At 45.8% G+C, this 17621-nt stretch overlaps 1 long non-coding RNA gene across 2 annotated transcripts in view; it reads right to left on the reverse strand.

The window, feature by feature from the left end:
- Positions 1 to 10677: 10677 nt before the first annotated feature.
- LOC101932393 (uncharacterized) overlaps positions 10678 to 17621 on the reverse strand; it is a 41779-nt gene continuing 34835 nt past the window's right edge. For both annotated transcript variants that reach the window (XR_006172222.2, XR_010598638.1), the window contains one exon: positions 10678 to 11801. This is a non-coding gene — a long non-coding RNA (uncharacterized LOC101932393). The remainder of the gene's footprint in view (positions 11802 to 17621) is intronic.

Consider the following 17621-nt stretch of genomic DNA (forward strand, 5'->3'; position numbering starts at 1 on the left):
GGAGGGGGTCTCCACCCACAAGAGAAAGTCTATTTAACCCCCTGGAAGACCCCTCCATTTTGGTCTTCAGCTGGCTAAAGAGAGAGCCTCTCCACCCCCCAGGATACTTGAAAGAAACTGGAACAAAGGACAGTGTGCAAGGGGTGTGAGTGATTGCTGGACCCAGGCTAAAAGGAGATTAGTCTGTAAAAGGGAACATTCTGGAACTGGTGAGGATCTTATCTGTATTCAGGTTGATTAGACATAGATTTGTGCATTTGATTTAATTTTGTTTGTTGACTTACTTTGTTCTGTCTGTTATTACTTGGAACCACTTAAATCCTACTTTCTGTATTTAATAAAATCACTTTTACTTATTAATTGACCCAGAGTATGTATTAATACCTGGGGAGCAAAGAAGCCGTGCATATCTCTCTATCTGTGTTATAGAGGGTGAACAATTTATGAGTTTACCCTGTATAAGCTTTATACAGGGTAAAATGGATTTATTTGGGTTTAGACCCCATTGGGAGTTGGGCATCTGGGTGTTAAAGACAAGAACACTTCTGTGAGCTGATTTCAGGTAAACCTGCAGCTTTGGGGCAAGTAATTCAGACCCTGGGTCTGTATTGGAGCAGACGGGAGTGTCTGGCTCAGCAAGACAGGGTGCTGGGGCCCTGAGCTGGCAGAGGGAAGGCAGGGGTAGAAGTGGTCTTGGCACATCAGGTGGCAGCTCCCAAGGGGGGTTCTGTGATCCAACCGTCACAGGCATAAATACATTGACACCCACTTCAAGGCCCCTCTACAATGCCACAGTAGGGTGAAGGGACCTGTGTATAAATAAGAGTCAAGAATCACCTCAATACCACAGTGTTAAGAGCATTAGAAATACAGAGCTAGATTAGATAAAATGCTAATTCATCTTTGGGATCCTTTGAGATGAAAGTGCCTGTTTTTTGTGCTTAAATACTTCAATTTTTTGTTAAATTAAAAAAAAAATGGGGCAATGGATGTTCCAGTGTCTCCAGAGTCTGGTCTTATTTCAGAATAAAAGTGTCCTAATTTGATATTGCTTGAGTTAGGACAGGACTACACACAGACTTGCCATGAAATAAGACCATTCACACACGGACTGGCACTGAAATAACAAGAGATGGGAATTTACACTGATGAAGTTGGTGAGAACACATTGGTTCTGAAATAAATCAATGTTGGGAAATAAAAGAAAGGCAAAGGAATTGCTATACTAGATCAGACTAGCCCAGTCTCCTTCAACAGTGGCCAACACTAGTTGCTCCAGAGGAAGGCGCAAGAAATTCTGCAATAGCAATGATGGAATAACCTGCTCCAGGAAAAGTTTCTTCCTACCCCAAATAGTTAGTTTCACAGCTGTTTTAAAGAAAATGCTAAAAAAGAAAAATTAAACCAAAAAATATTTGAAACCCTCTTCCCCTCCCTAGTGTGAATAAATATTCTATGTAGTTCTCATTATCTCTTAACTGGTTGACTCACCTTCCCTAGTATATTAGCACTTTCGTGCAGGTGCAGAGGGAAAGGGTCATGGTGAAACATAAGGAGCCTGTTGCATTCCTTTTGCACTCACCATTCAGGCAGCATTTATGTGACATGGGGAGATACAGTCTCCCCAAAACTTAGCATGCTGTAGCTGTGCAAATGAACAGGTATGATTTATATATCGACACCGGATATAGAAGAACTAATAATTTACATGTGTGCTTCAAGGTAAATTATACAGGGCCTGGTCTTGGCTTTGAGACCCTTCACACAGGTGGAGCTGCTGGAACTCCTGGGGCAAATCTTTATTTTGCAGCCTATGTTAACTTTTCTTTACCCACCCCACGTAAAGGGGAGAACTCATTTCACCAAAGTCAGATGCCACTCAAAAATCAGGGATTCCGTGTTTAGAACAGAATTTGAAACTTGGAACTGGCTCCTTTCGGCTCTGGCAGCATGTGGGTTGTTCCTGCCACAAGTTTCTTTTATTTTATTCTCCTCCTGGTCGCAGAAGCAGAGGAAGAATAATAAGTGCTTTGCTACATAGAGTGGCCACAAAATAAGCCCAACTGGCAAAGCCTCACATAAGAACAGGTACCACTGAAAGAGTAGAACTGGAAGCCTGACATGTACACCTCTACCTCGATATAATGCTGTCCTCGGGAGCCAAAAAATCTTACCATGTTATAGGTGAAAACCTCGTTATATTGAACTTGCTTTGATCCACCAGAGCGCACAGCTCCCCCTTCCTCCCCCAGAGCACTGCTTTACCGCGTTATATCTGAATTCGTGTTATATCGGGTCGCGTTATATCGGGGTAGAGGTGTATTTGGATTGAAGAGCAATCTGCAAATGCAGTTGATCAGCTGGGTATGTAACTTGTCTACTGAACAGGATGCAAAAGATATTCTTAAATAATTTGATGAGGTGTTTCAGAGGCTGAGATGCATTAAGGATCGAACACACTGATCCATCAAAAATGCCATGCATCATGTAACATCTCATTAGCACTGGCAGATAAAACAAAAGCTGAACTTGACCAGATAGTGAAATCTGTTAGTGAGTGAACTCACACATCAACTGACAGTCTGGTCATTCTAAAAAAAAAAAAAACAAAAACAAACAAATGAAGGATTTGTATGGCTCTAAAAGATTTCACAAACTTTTTTCTGAAAAATATTTCCCAACCAGCTCTGCAGTTCACCACACGGGGTGTATTCACTCCTGGCCTGGATTCAGCAATCATGGAATGGATTGCTGACAACACTACAAGGGAAAAAATTCACAGCGAGGCTTGGGTTTTCCTAGACACTTTGATTCCTTTTTCCATCTCCTCCTGTTGAGTTAAGGGCTGTGGATTGTTGCTTCTTTTTTTCCCCAAGTTAATATGAAATATACAAAGTCTAATTGAATCGTGTAACAGTTTCCTCACCTCAGGACCCAGACTGCTGCATTCTAAAGACTATAACATGCTTTCCAATTAAAATCCCAACCATGGCCTCCCAGACAGAAAGCTTCTTGTATGGGGCTCTCTCTCTTTTTGGCGGCTGTTTTCCTTTTAACTGTCAACACAGTCAGTCATATGAAGCGTTGCTGATTAAGTGGATCTTTAACAATAAATTTAAAAAGCACAGCAGGGAGGGATTGGTAAAATGATAAGCAAGGCAGTATGGCAGACATCTGCAAAGCCCTGCTAGGCCATACCTGGCTGCAGAAAGCTAAAAAGAAGGCTTTCCAGGTACATTAATCTTCAGCTTTCATCAGATCCAAGAAGTTTGGCAAAGAGAAGCAGAGAAGTAAATCAAGAGGCTGGGAGACAAAGGCTGCTCTTAGGAAAGTTATACAAAGTGGGGCCATGGGGCTTGAAAGTATTGGCAAAAGAAAAGGAGAAAAACCAAGTCCTAGTCACTTGCAATGCTTAGTGGTGTGAGCACAAGCCAGTCACCTACCCAAGACCAACTTTTCACAGGGCCGCCCAGAGGGGGGGGGGGCAATTTGCCCCGGGCCCCCCCGAGAATATAGTATTCTATAGTATTGCAACTTTTTTTTTATGGAAGGGGCCCCCAAAATTGCTTTGCTCCAATTGCTGAATCCTCTGGGCGGCCCTAACTTTTCACTGCACTTTTTGCACCCACAAAATCATTCGTTTGCTCCTGCAATCAGGGTAACCGTGGGCCCATTCGCGCACACAGCTTTTCCCTGTCCCTGTGCCAATGTACACTTACATGAAGAGGTTGCATGTGAATTCCCCGCACACCCTGTTTTGGGAATTTGATCCCTCTGGAGTTTAAATTAATCTTTTCTTTCCTTGTTAAAGGGAGACCAAGTAAGGGGAGCTTTCTATTACTGACTATGGGCCTGATTCAACGCCCACGGAAGTCAGTGGGAGTCTTTCCCATGGCTTTGGTTCAAGGCTCAAGTGAGGGAGGAGGGGATGTGGGGGAGCAAAAAGGGGAACGTCAGAGAGAGAATGAGGAGAGGGGAGGAGAGGGGGGAGAGAGAGAAAGGCATGTGTGTGCGACTGTTAAGAGAAACAGGATTCATGGTAATTTCCTGCCAGATGCCTGAACTTCTCCAGCATGCAGACATTTCACATGCTAAATATCAAAGGGTTCCCAATAACAAATGTACTTCCTGCAGCTTCTCAGATCTGCCTCTGTGCCAGCAAGGGAGCTCTGGAACTCAGGGAAAAGGAATGCTCATGTTTTTGCAAAGCAATGTAAAGTTTCCTTGAATTTATATCTATGCATGCGCGTGTGTGTGCGTGATTACATCCCATTCATCAAATTAGCGTTAGCGAAAAGAAACCCTGGTGCATCTCTCTCTTCCTCTGCCAGGTAAGTGGAGGGCACTGGCTGGTTGCACGCTCTCCGGTTTGTTCCACCGCAATCTGTGAAACGTTAGCCTCCTTTTTTCGGAAGCGATGCCTGCGCCTCCGTGAATGCTTTTACACATATTGGTTCTGACAGCTTGAATTAATATGTCAGATTCTATGATCCATATTGGCGACAGGCCTTTTGACCCTATCAGCGCAATGCTTCCCTGGCTGAAAAATCTCTGGGCTTCAAATTGATTCAGAGCTTTGTAAACATCCTCACATTGGGGCTGGAGGAAGGGGGGGGGGAAACCCACCACCAAGAAGCCGCTCAGCAGCTCAGTCCTGTGCCAAGCAGTGTGCGGACTAGAATGGAGGCACGAAAGAGAAAGTTCCTCTTGGCTAAAGGCTGGTGAGTGAAGCCAAGTGAAGTTCAGGATTTCCTTCTCATTGGGCCTCAGCTGCTGCTCCAGTGCCCATTAGCTGCAGAATCATGGGCCACCCCACTGGGGTTTGAATCAAACTAATTTAAAGGGCCACGTCCCTTTCTTAAAAACTAGTTTTTATCAGTGATGTGTTTATGGAATCCCTATGAAGAGGAAACCACAGATTGCCATGCCCAGCAGTTAGAGGAGTCGGACCAAAAAAGCAAGTCACACAAGCCAGGAGTCCTGTTTTGTGGGGGGTGGGGTCGGGGGTTGTCTGCTATAAAGTTGGTCGAAAGTGTCAATAAGAAAAACAAAACAAAAATTGTAAAAAAGGGATTGTTGTTTACCCTGTTTTTCAGACCGTTCTAAATACCACCCTAGTTGTGCAGCTTAATTAATTAATATATGTAGTGTGTTTTGAGATCCACTGGTTGCTGTTGGAGCACTCTTGTGTTATCATCATGTAGCACTGGCAAGTAGAACTGTGGCTCATCACCCACCTTCTTTGCAAGGTATTTGTAACCTTGGAACAAATCTTTTCCCCTATTTGCTTCTCCTGGCATTAACAAGTGTGTAATCCCTGCCTGCGTGAGAAAGTCATGCAAAGGACCCAAATAATCATAAATCAATATTAACTGTACATTGCTTATTATTTTCTGTTTATTATCCATTGGCCTAAGAAGTTAATATTGACTCAGTTGGCGCAAAATGTCAATAACCACAGACCTTGAAGGTCATGTAGCTTGATACTGATTGAAAATAAAGGCTGCTGTTGGATGGATTAATTGGGTACAACTTCTAGGCCAGAAGGGCAGCCTTTGCTTCTCTGGCTGTGCGAGCAACCCACAAGATGCAACTCATTGTGTGCTTCAGAAAACAGATGGGGGGAAGGCCTTGGAGAATTTTGGAATCAGGAAGAAGACACCACCATAACAGCCAGTTTCCAGAGTGAGCTGTGGCATGCCACAAGGTGCAAGAGACCAGGTTGTTGCACACTGACAGTTCAAAGGCACAGCCTCACAAAAGTACTGCTCCTTACCCATTTCTGATGTCTGTGGAAGGCCTCAAAAGTTCTTGAGCTGGAAAGAGGGAATGTTCTTGGGGCACCAAGCTCTGGAGCTCCTGACTGGGTCCGTAAGGGGTTATGATCTCATTGGCCTTAAGATGGACCTGCAAAGCAGCTGGCAGGTTTTCATATACACTAGGGTAAACAAACTAATTTCTCATTAACTCCTGGTCTTGGGTTTTGTACTAAGGCAGAAGGAAGGGGACTTCAGTGTCCCTGCAGGATGCCCCTCGCAGGCCTCAAAGACACTAAGAAAAATGACTCATTGCCAACAATGGCTGTAAGAAACAGGTCCCCTCTGGGGGGCCCTTTGACTGGTGATGAAGCTGGTTTAGTATATGGGTCAAAGCAATTTCAATGCCACTGCAGAGAATGGAATTGGCCCGGGGCTCCACAGCAATGCAAATGATTTGGTTCCATCTACAGTAACAGAAACATAGTTTTCAGCACCATTTGAGGGGAGGCTTTTGCTGAAAACTGTTGTCAGTGACTGGCCATTTCCCTAATGTAGACGGGGCCCTAATTTCTTCCTCCATGCCTGCAAGCTAATATAAGGAACCTTCTGCCAGATAGCCAGAACTGAGCTATGTTGTCATGTGTGAAATAGGCTTTCCCCATGTTCAGACAGGTCTAACCAATTCAGTTTCCACCCCTTTCTCTCTGCCCTGGATAACTTCTGATTGGTGAGCCCCAGAAAGGATACCCTGCATAAGCACCCAGAAAATAAAATGCTTGTTGGAGACTTTTATTGACCAACACGACAGCGTGGGTATGCCAGCTTGCGTGGGCAATCTTGCCGAAGCAACCTTCCTCGTGGGAACAGGCAGTGCCACTTCCAATCCAGATCAGTGCTCAGGTACCACAGTGGTGGGTGCAATATAAGAACCAGAACAGAACATTGCATGCAATAGTTAGGCAGACAGATAGAGGGAGGGAGAGAGGCATAGATGCAATAACAAACTGAGGAAAAGGACACATCACTTTAGGGACAATTAATGGAATGTTCCCAAACTTCAGCTAGTTGAAATTCAGGATGAAAACTTTACACTGATTCTAATTCTTTTCTAGACCATTTTGGCCTGCCCCTGTTTCTAACCTGCCCCCGCCAGTGCTCCTTTTGTGTGTGTGTAGAAAACACAGCACCAGCAGCAATTATTACCCTGCCAGATTTCCGTCGGCTTTCACAGCAACGGCATCACAACAAAGAAACACCACTTCAAAAGCATCCCAGTCTGTTTCCTATTCAGCCCTTCAAGTACAACTCAATAAGGGAAGCTGACAGGCTGCTCTGGTGAGTGATCACAGTGTTTGCCGTCGCACCCCCTTTCTTCGGCTGTCATGTGCACCGTTCTCTCTCCTTCCCCTGCCTCCTCTGCTTTCTAGACGTGTGTGAAGAGGAGTGGGGAGGGGCTCCCCAACTCGCCTGCGAGTTGCTAATCACACTCTTGTCAGGAGCCCAGGAGAGAGGGGGCATCACTCGGAGATGTTACTTTCCTCCCTGAACCGGTTGCTTCCCTTTCTAAACACTGCTCCCCTTCGAAGGCTTTGTTGGGTGGGTTCTTTCTTCAGGAGAGTCCGGCAAGGTCACTTGCAGGGGCGGGAGTGGAGGGAGAGGAATGAATTACAAACACCTTTAGAAAGCCTCCATGTGACAGTTTTGAGGCACAGCTAACCCAGTGATCAGCCTATACACCAACCTTTTATGTCTTGAAAACAACTTCAGCCAGCTATTTGATGGATTGATTTATTGCTTGCTGTTGTTTCTTTATTTGAATTCCCAAGGCCAAGATTTCCACAAGTGATCAGTGATTTTGGGGGCTGACTTCAGACACTGTAGCGAGGCCTGATTCTCAGAGGGCAGGTGCTCAGCACTTCCTACAATTCAGGTCCCTTTAAGGAGTCTCAAGCTGGGGGCCCAAAATCATTAGTCGTTTTGGAAAATTGTCACCCGCTTGTCTCTGAGTTTCCTGAATTTGAACCCAAATCCCAGATGGTGGCAAGAAAGGCAGGTGGTACCGAAAAGCACGTTTGCACCTGGCTGTGCTTCCAACCCAGAGAAAACTTAGATTCGTTTGGATGAGAATTTGGGTACTTTTCCAAAGTGAGCCTCAAGATTTTTTTGAGGCTCACCCATCATTGCGTCTACTCTTGCATGGAGTTTGGTTCTGCATCTGCTCAGATTCTGAGCATTATTTATCTGAGTGCAGTTCATTTTGTAACAGGCAAAGAGTGCTTCCTGTTATTACATAAGTGGCTCTCTTAGCTGTTTCACTACAATGGAAAGAGTTTAAAGTCGGGTCTGTAAAATTTAAATCTGATAAAAGGAAATACTTTTTTACACATCGCACCACGAGGTACCACTGCATCCAAGAGCTCAGCAGGATTTGCCAAAGGACCAGATGTTTATCCAGGGGTATCTGGGTTTTTTAGTGCTTACTTTTATAACTCTGAATGTTTTAGAAGGGCTATAAACTCCTCCCCCTGCTGCAGGGCATGCACCCACCTCTAATTAATGGGAGTGAGGCAAAAATTTCCCCAAGGGGTAAGTTATCCCACAGCTGCTACTTCAGGGTTCCCTGCACCTTCCTCTGAAATAGCTGGTACTGGCCACTGATGGAGCCAGGATACTAGACAGCCTGGCAATCCCCATGTTCCTCCATTTCAAACAGAATACATGATGGAGCTGATGACAGTCTCAGAGGTCTGCACATAGGTTTGGGACCCAGGAACTCCACTTAGGTTCTAAACCCTGATCTGACATTGACATCATCTGTAGCACTGGGCCTTGGTTTCCCAAATAATAACAACAATGTACCTACTGTACCAGACAGGTGGGATTGCAGGGGCTGGGCGCACTTTGAAGTTGAAAAATGCTGTATGAGGATTAAAGTATGATTATTAATATCATCATGTGCACTCCCCTCCCCACTGCAACATTCACATTCAATCACTGTGGCCAGTCCATTTCCATCAGGCAGCTGTGACTGAAACACCCACACACCCACACACACACAGCCACAGTCCCTCCAGCAGAGTTAGGTCCTTACTTCTTCAGCTCTGGGGACCATTGGGGCCAGATCTATTGTGGAGCTTAGCCACTGCAAACGGATGTAGCTTCATTGGAGTCGAGGGAGCTGCGATGGTTTCCACCAGCTGACGATCTTGCCTGAACTTCACTCAACTGGCTGGGCTAGAAGTGCGTTTCCATTCTTGGCCCCACCTCATGATTCTTCTGATCAGTTTTCCATCAACGGCCCTGATTCTCCTCTCACTGACACCAGTGGAGTTATTCCTCATATGCACCAATGCAAAGGAAACCAGTTCAATGGGAGATAATGAAATAGGTCATGTGACGAGCTGTCCAGCCAGAACCACTTGAGTTTTGTATCTCCAAGGCTTGCAACAAACCAGCTGCTAACTATGGGTTTCCCTAAAAGGGCAAGTTTGTCTTTCTTACTCCTTGTCCTTTCAGGGGAAAAGAAAATCTCTTTAACTATGTACCACCCCTATTGGTTCTTCATTCTGTTAATGGACTTTTACACCATGTAAAGCAGAGCCATGGAAACGGGGTTGCTAAATAATACAGCACATGGCTGGCTGTGCTTGGGTGAAGCTTTAAGCTAGAGGACAGAACAAGCCAAACATGTGGTTATTCCCACAGGTTGACTCACTCTAAGCCTGACTGCAAAGTCCATGGTAATTGCTTCTGAACGTATGAAGGGTGGCGGTTTGCATGTCTCTGCAGTTACTGCAGTACTCACGTCCATGTACTGTCGATGCCTGACACTTTACCTTTAAAACTCATCCTACAAAAAAAAGCTTTAAAAAAAAAAAACCACACTCCTCTGAGACTGCAGTATCCTTCTTTGAGCCCGCCCGGTCCCAGTCACATCTGCCACTTCTTATTAGACCCCATCAGCTGGGTAATGTGACTTGACTGATGTAATCAGAAGTGACATGCCAGCAAAAAGGATCTCCAGAAACTTTAAACAAAACCACACTGTCTCCAGCTCTTTCCTGGAACTGGAGTTTAAAGGGAAAGTTCTGCTCTGCACATGCAAAATTGGGGTCAAGTGTTTGCAAATCTAATCTTGTTTTAGAAGCTATGGAAGACTGACTTAGCCACTGCATATTTCACCACCAGCATGGGGAACTAGATTCAGGGCCCTGTCAGAATATGCTGGTTAGAAATGCAGGATGCTAGTTGTAAATTCCCTCAGTCAGACTCTGAGGTTCTTATCCAGTCCTCAGCTCAAGCAAATTTCCCACTGACTTCAGGGGGAGCAGTGAGTGACAGGAACCCAGAATAGGGCCCGTATGGCATTGTAATCCCCCTCTTTCTGTTTTGTACAAAACCTCTGTTTCTGGTGCCCCAGCTAAATAGCAGATTCCCCTTGAAAATACACAACTGCCCAATGGCCAGTGGGGGTGGGTCACACCAGGTTGATGCTCACACCTGTTTTGGACTCAGTGGAGCCTGATATGTAGCTTAAACCATCTATATCATAGCTGCTTTTGGCCCATTGTGTACCTGCCAGCCTGCCTACAGACTAAATAGGTGGGGCAGGGCTGATCTCTGAACAGTGCCCATGGCACATTCTGGATAGAGGGAAGACATGGACTTTTCCTGAAGAAAGACAGCTGAGAAAGGGTTAAAAGTGGGAGTGGGGAGGGAGGGGGGGAGAGAGAGAGAAAGGATATTCAGGTTTCAGAGTAGCAGCCGTGTTAGTCTGTATCCGCAAAAAGAAGAACAGGAGTACTTGTGGCACCTTAGAGACTAACAAATTTATTAGAGCATAAGCTTTCGTGGACTACAGCCGAAGAAGTGGGCTGTAGTCCACGAAAGCTTATGCTCTAATAAATTGGTTAGTCTCTAAGGTGCCACAAGTACTCCTGTTCTTTTTTAAAGGATATTCAAGCAATGAACAAGCTTCCACACCCTAACAGTAACATTATGTCAGACCCCGACTGACTGCAAAATAGTTGGAGTGGAAGTTTCCCAGAACAAGAAGTTAATAAGATCCTCATGAGAACGGCCATACTGGGTCGGACCAAAGGTCCATCTAGCCCCGTATCCTGTCATCCAACAATAGCCAATGCCAGGTGCTTCAGAGGGAATGAACAAAACAGGTGACCGTTAAGTGATCCATCCCCTATTGTCCACTCCCAGGCTTCTGGCAGTCAGAGGCTAGGGACACCCAGAACATGGGGTTCCATCCCTGACCATCCTGGCTAATAGCCAGTGATGGACCTATCCTCCATGAACTTATCCAGTTCTTTTTTGAATTTATAATTTTGACCTTCACAACATCCCCTGACAACAAGTTCCCCAGATTGACTGTACGTTGCATGAAGACATTTGTTTTGTTCCTTTTGTGTTTTTTTAAACCTCCTGCTATTAATTTCATTGAGGGACCCCTAGTTCTTATGTGAAGGGGTAAATAACACTTCCTTATTCACTGTCTCCACACCAGTCACGATTTCATAGACCTCTATCATATCCCCTGTCAGTCGTCTCTTTTCCAAGCTGAAAAATTCCAGTCTTTTTCATCTCTCCTCACAGGGATGCTGGTCCACACCACTAATCATTTTTATTGTCCTTTTCTGTATATTTTCCAAATATATTTTTGAGATGGGGTGATCAGAACTGCTCGCAGTATTCAAGGCATGGGCATACCTCAGGATTTGGCCTGTTGTTAATACAAACAGTCCTTCTGGCTCATAAGAGACAGCCCATGTCAAGAGAGCTCTGAGCCAGTATCCTCAAGTTCCTTGGGGCAGGCACCTCAACTTCCTTCGTCTTCAGACACGACTGAGCAGGATAATGGGAGAGTCTGTTGAGAACCCAGGGCTGGATCCAATGCCCACTGACGTCAGTGTGTGTCTTCCCTTGGGCTTTCCATCGGGATCCAGTCTGAGACCGAAAACAATGCAAGGTGCTTAATCTCAGAGCAGCCAACGGCATCTCTGGACTCCAACACAGCCTGTGGGGATGGACCTGGGGGGTGGAGAAAGGGAGAAAGGAGCCTCCTGTCACACAGAAAATTTACCAGCCTGGGTGCATGACACGCTCTGAGTTCCAGCAGCTCCCTCTGCAACCAGATTTAAGCAACCACACTCACTTCCAGCCATAACAAACCCTAGCGTGTTAAATCCCAGGTAAAACATCATCTCACTGACTCTAACAACATTCCTCCCGGGGTGGGATTGAGGGTTAAAGAATCTTTCTCACACCTCCACCCTGTCCGAGAGCGTGAGGCTTGGGGAGGCCATGGACAGGTGAGACAATGCCTGCTAATCTTTCCTGTCTCAAAGCCGCATGACAAGCTAACACCTTTCCATACCTTGTGCCTCCCCCTGTCTGGCTAAGTGATACCCTGAGCTTTCGGCGCGCCCATTGTTCTCTGCTGCCAGAGTGGGCAGTGAGTGAAGAATCAGTCATCGCCTCAGCTGTGGCTCTGCCAGGCTGCAGAATATGCCAGGGTGCTGGAACTTGGGCGCTGGGGGGGGGGGGGCAGCCGCACCCCTTGGCTTGAAGTGATAATAGTAACAGAATGGCCAGCTTCCATCCCATACGGGGCGTCGGTACCCCACTATAAAAACGTTCTCCCTCTTCGCGCTGCCTCTAATATGTATTACTGGGGCACTGGAGCAAAGTTCCTGCTGGTCATTCTTAGGGCGCGTCCTTACTGCAGCTTTAACGTGAGTTCTCTATGCGCCAGTCACTCCGCTCGAGTTAGCCTAGCTCGAGGGAGAGCAGTTACGTTGCGCCACAGCCCTCGGGCTGCCGTGTCCACACAGCCACGGCACTCACCCCTGCGTGGTGCTAGGACGTCTGGGGGCGCATCCCGTGAGTCTTAGCACTACAGCCAGCTGAGCCCAGCTATGAATTCTTTCCCAGTGAGTGGTGAGAGAACTTTTCTGTCCTTTCTGGGCACAGGGGGGAATTATGGGAAAGCACTGGAGGACTAGCAGCACTCAAGTGGCACTAGCCAGCATTCACCCTATAGAGTGGCAGTGTTAGCAACTGACAAGTTGTGCTTACTTGAGCTATAGCCCCTGACAAACCAGCCAACGAGTGGAAAGCACCATCCCACTTGAGGCAAGGGTTTTTGTGTATGGACAGGACTCAAATTAGGGGAACCCTCAAGCTAAAACTTGAGTTAACTTTGGAATGAAGACAAGCCAGTAAACAGGTCCCAGATTGGATTGTACTCTGTCCTGTTACCTCCTTCTCTCCCTGGGTGCAATTCACCCCTGTGCAAAAGAGCTTAGAACAAGATCTTTGCATCGCTTACACCCACTAAAGCCCTATGGGACTTAACTGCCACCCAGTACTGGCTGTATAGGTTGCAATTCCTGCAAGCTGTGATTACAACTCCTGACTGGGTAAACTGTACACGTCCATTTATTTTCATTACCCCGTCTCTGACCTGCTTGCCCATCTCAGCCACCTGCTATGTCTTGTCTTTTAGATTGTAAGCTCCTTGGGGAAAGGGACTATTATTTAGAATATGTTTGTACAGCACCTAGCACACTGGAGCCCATGTTGGTTGGCCTTTAGGGTCTACCACCCTATATATATTGATAGACCTTATTCTCATTGACATTTACAATCCCATTAAGGTCCTTTTATGCTACCAGAATGGCAAACGAGACTCAAACCCATAAATAATAATAGATGATGCCCAGTGTTTGTGTGAACCCCTCTGCACAGGATGAACAGCTTAAAAACATAAGAATGGCCATACAGGGTCAGACCAAAGGGCCATCTAGCCCAGTGTCCTGTCTTCCGACAGTGGCCAATGCCAGGTGCCCCAGAGGGAATGAACAGAACAGGTAACCATCAAGTGATCCATCCCTTCTCGCTCATTCCCAGCTTCTGGCAGACAGAGGTTAGGGACACCATCCCTGCCCATCCTGGCTAATAGCTATTGATGGACCGATCCTCCATGAACTTATCTAGTTGGGACTTAAGTGGTGCATCCTCTCTGTAAGTTTGTATTTGTACAGCGCATGCCTGATAAGGCCCCAATCTCAGTTGGAGCATCTGAGTGCTACTGTAATTCAAATGAAATACTAAGAATATTGCAGCATCCAGAGGCAGGTAGTCATGGACTGTGGACCATCTCTAAACTTTATTCACTAACACATTATCTGCTTCACATTGCCGTGTCGCTCATCACAACAGACACATGGAAATATAGCAACCTGGTCAAGAACCATGGTAATAGCTCTAACAAAGTATCTGAAATGTCTTTGCCACTAAATTCCCAATCCTTTCAGATCAGTTTATATGGTAAGTTTGTTGTTTTATTTGCCACAAATGCCTTCTAACTGCCAGCATCATATGTAACGAGTGAGCATATCCGGCACTTTGGAAAGATCAATATCTTTGCCGTTGTAAATATCTTGGAAAAATCGATGGGGGACGTAAAATGTATTTTGTCTATTTTCACTTTTAACATCTCTTTGTAATAAAAATGCTATTTTAATAAATGAAAATGGTGAGATTCATCGCTGGACTGTGCTTTTTATCACAGCCACTGTTCCCTGAGCTCCCAGAGCAAAACAATTGCATCCTGGGCTTCAGATTATCCGCTTCCCCTTGCTCACCTCTTGTAATAAGTCAAATGCATCCTATGCTCTTTAGACTTCTATTTCCCCAGGCCATACTGTGGAGCCCTTACTCATGTGGGTAAGCATTTACTCATGTCATTGCCTTTAATGGGGCAACTCATGTGAGTAGATGTTCGCCAGTGGATGGAAAGCACCCAGGAAAAGGCATATGTATTGTTCGAGTGTCACTTAATCCCACAACACAGGCATTTAATGTGAGGCATAGACCTTGTGTTTGGCCCTGTACACTGTCTGTTAACCATGCACCTAACCCCAGTGCTAAAAGAATTGGGATTTTCTCTCCATCAAAGAACTGTCCAATTCTTGCCTCACCCTGGGAATGGATCAAAGCCAAGACAGAATGAGCCCATAAACATAAGTCCTCTCCCCTCTATGTCAAAGTATCATCGACTCACACTCCGGCTGTTAGTGTCCTTGCAAAAAAACCAAAACAAAGTAACTCAACTACAGTGTGTTGGCATGATATATAAATTGAATCTTTACCTCGTCTGTAATTACTGTGCAGTACTGGCTTGGTAATTACTAAATAAAACCTCTTGCTGCATCTGAGATGGATTTATGGAAGAAATTCCCTTATCAACATTCACGGCAATGCCAGTGAGAAATGTGTGGAGTGGTGGGATTTTTACATTATTTGTTGCTGTTGTAATCGTGACTGACCTTGGAATCTGCCAGGGGGAGGAGGGAGGCGGACTCAGGGTTTGGGAAACATTTGCTTTCAAGGAAGACTTCCAATATAGATATTTAGGGAGAGATTTCCAAAGGCACCTAGGTGACTGAATGGGAATTAAGCATCCAAATCCTTGAGGCAGCTTTGGATATTTCAGCTTTGACCCCCTCCCCCCCCCCCCCCCCACACACACACACAGAGGACTAGCCTGAGGGTATGTCTACACAGTGGCTGCGAGGGTGCTTCCCAGCATCAGTCCACATAGGTGCTAGCTGGAGCAGAGCTAGCGTGTCTAACAACAGCAGTGTGGCCTCAGCAACGCGGACTGAATCTGGGGCTCGCTGCCCGAATACATACCATGGAGGTCAGGCAGGTTTGTACTCAGGCAAGTAGCCTGAGCTGCCATGGCCACAATGCTATTTTAATACTGTAGATGGAGCAGATCTAGTGCATGACTGTCCAACCATGCTGGGAAACACCATCCCTGCTGCTCCATAGACATACCCTCAGAGGCAACAGCTCCAATTATCTTTATCATTACATGTTTGTTATAACACATAACCATCTACTTGCTGCTCCAGAGTTTGCTTGGAAGGCCTGTTAATGCTACACCTACTTTGAGATCTTCAGATGACAGGTGCTAGATACTAAAGTGCTTTACAGGCATTACTTAGTCGAGCCTGAGAACAGGTGAGTCAGTTTAGGTGGGTCATTATATTGTTACCCCTTGACTATCTGGCTAAGACTGAATGTAATATCAAGTCATTTGCCTGTGGAACTCATTGCCACAAGATATAACTGAAGCCAAGAGCTTAGCAGGATTCAAAACACAACTGTAATATCTGGAGTCATAACAGTGAATATTGAAAAAATAAAACAAACAAGTGTTTTGCAAAGGCTATAAACCCCCCTACTTTAGGGCACCTCTAGCTATGAGTGGTTAGGAACAGCTATTCCCTAGGGACAGGTTATCCCATAACTGCAGGCTGCAGGGCTTATGGCACCTTCTCCTGAAGCAGCTGGTACTGACCCTAGTTGGATACAGGACACTGGAGTAGTTGGATCATTGATCTGTTCCTGTCTGGCAAATCCTATCTTCTAGTTATTGGACATCTCCTTTCCTGGGGTGCTAGATCCTGCCTTGGCAGGGAAATGGACACACTCAGCACATGAGTCTTCCCCACCCCTGAATCCTACAGTGCTCATTTTACCCCTATGCTACAGACTGGAACGTTGAGGCAGAGAGGGGTGAAGTGACTTGCTCCCAGCCTTCCCTGGGAGTCAGTGTCAGAACTGGGAATAGAATAAACAGGGTCCTGGTTCCCAGCCCATGTTCCCTCTGGTAACCTGACCTGGTCCCAAACTGACCATACAAAGAAGACCCAGTCAGTGAGGTTTACTTCAGACTATGTGATGTTGGGAGAAGGCTCCTGTGCCACAACCATCAGCCCAGTCTGCAAAATGCCTTTTTTTGGTGTGTCTTTTCCCTTCATCTCAACCCTCCCCTCTCCTGTTTCTTGTGAGCCTGCAGGCACCTATTCCTCCTTTTCATCTCCTGGGGAGCTTCACCCATTGTTTTTAGCAACTCAGAGGATGGCCTAGTGGCTAGGGTGTTAGTCTGGAACTCGGGAGACCTGATTTCAACTCCCTTTTCTGACACAGACTCCCTGGGTGACCTTGGGCAAGTCATTTAGGCCCAGATTTTTAAAGTACGTAGGAGTGGCTACGCTCAGCATTGCAACTGCTGATCTAGAGCCGAAATCTCATTTTCAAAAGTGATTTAGGGACTTAGGAGCCATATTCTCATTTACAGTTGATGGGATTTAGGCTTCTAAGTCCCTAAATCACTTTTGAAAAATCTAGTCTCAGTCTGTTTGTGCCTCAGTTCTGCATCTATAATAACACTCCTCTACCTCATAGACATGTTGTGAGAATAAGTGCATTAAACACTATGAGGTTCATAGGTAGCACTGTACTGGGAGCCATAATTGTACTTAAGATGGAAAGGAGACTGAAGTCTTGGCCAGACTGACGAAGCAAGGTGGAGCTACAGTGGTTGTGAATTTGGGTTTGCTCGGAGGCACATAATTCTTCTCCACTTCTCCAGCCCAGATGTCCACAGATCTCACGGTGTAGGAGCGCTATGTCTCAGGACCACCCAAGCTTGCCAATCCCTCAAACACAAGTGAGGAGGGAGTGGGAAAACCCATCTCCTCACCTCGCTCCTGTCTATGAAGAAAAGTCCAAGAGCCCCAAAAACCAATCTCCTGGCAGCTGCCTAACTGTGCAAGTGTTTGATTCTACAAGAGCGATCAGTCAGTGACAGCTGGCTGACATCAGCTTTCATGTCTCTCTAGGAGCGTAGAGTGGAAGGGGGGCCAGGTTAGCCTGGAGATAATTACAGAGCAGAGAATGTCAGTAAGTAGAGCAAAGGTAAGCACAAACCACGAAAGAATACATAAATAAATAAGGTGGTTTTTATAACAGGGTAATTACCCAGCTTAAATA

This window comes from Chrysemys picta, chromosome 2, assembly GCF_011386835.1.
Source record: "Chrysemys picta bellii isolate R12L10 chromosome 2, ASM1138683v2, whole genome shotgun sequence".
Classification (NCBI taxonomy): Eukaryota; Metazoa; Chordata; order Testudines; family Emydidae; genus Chrysemys; species Chrysemys picta.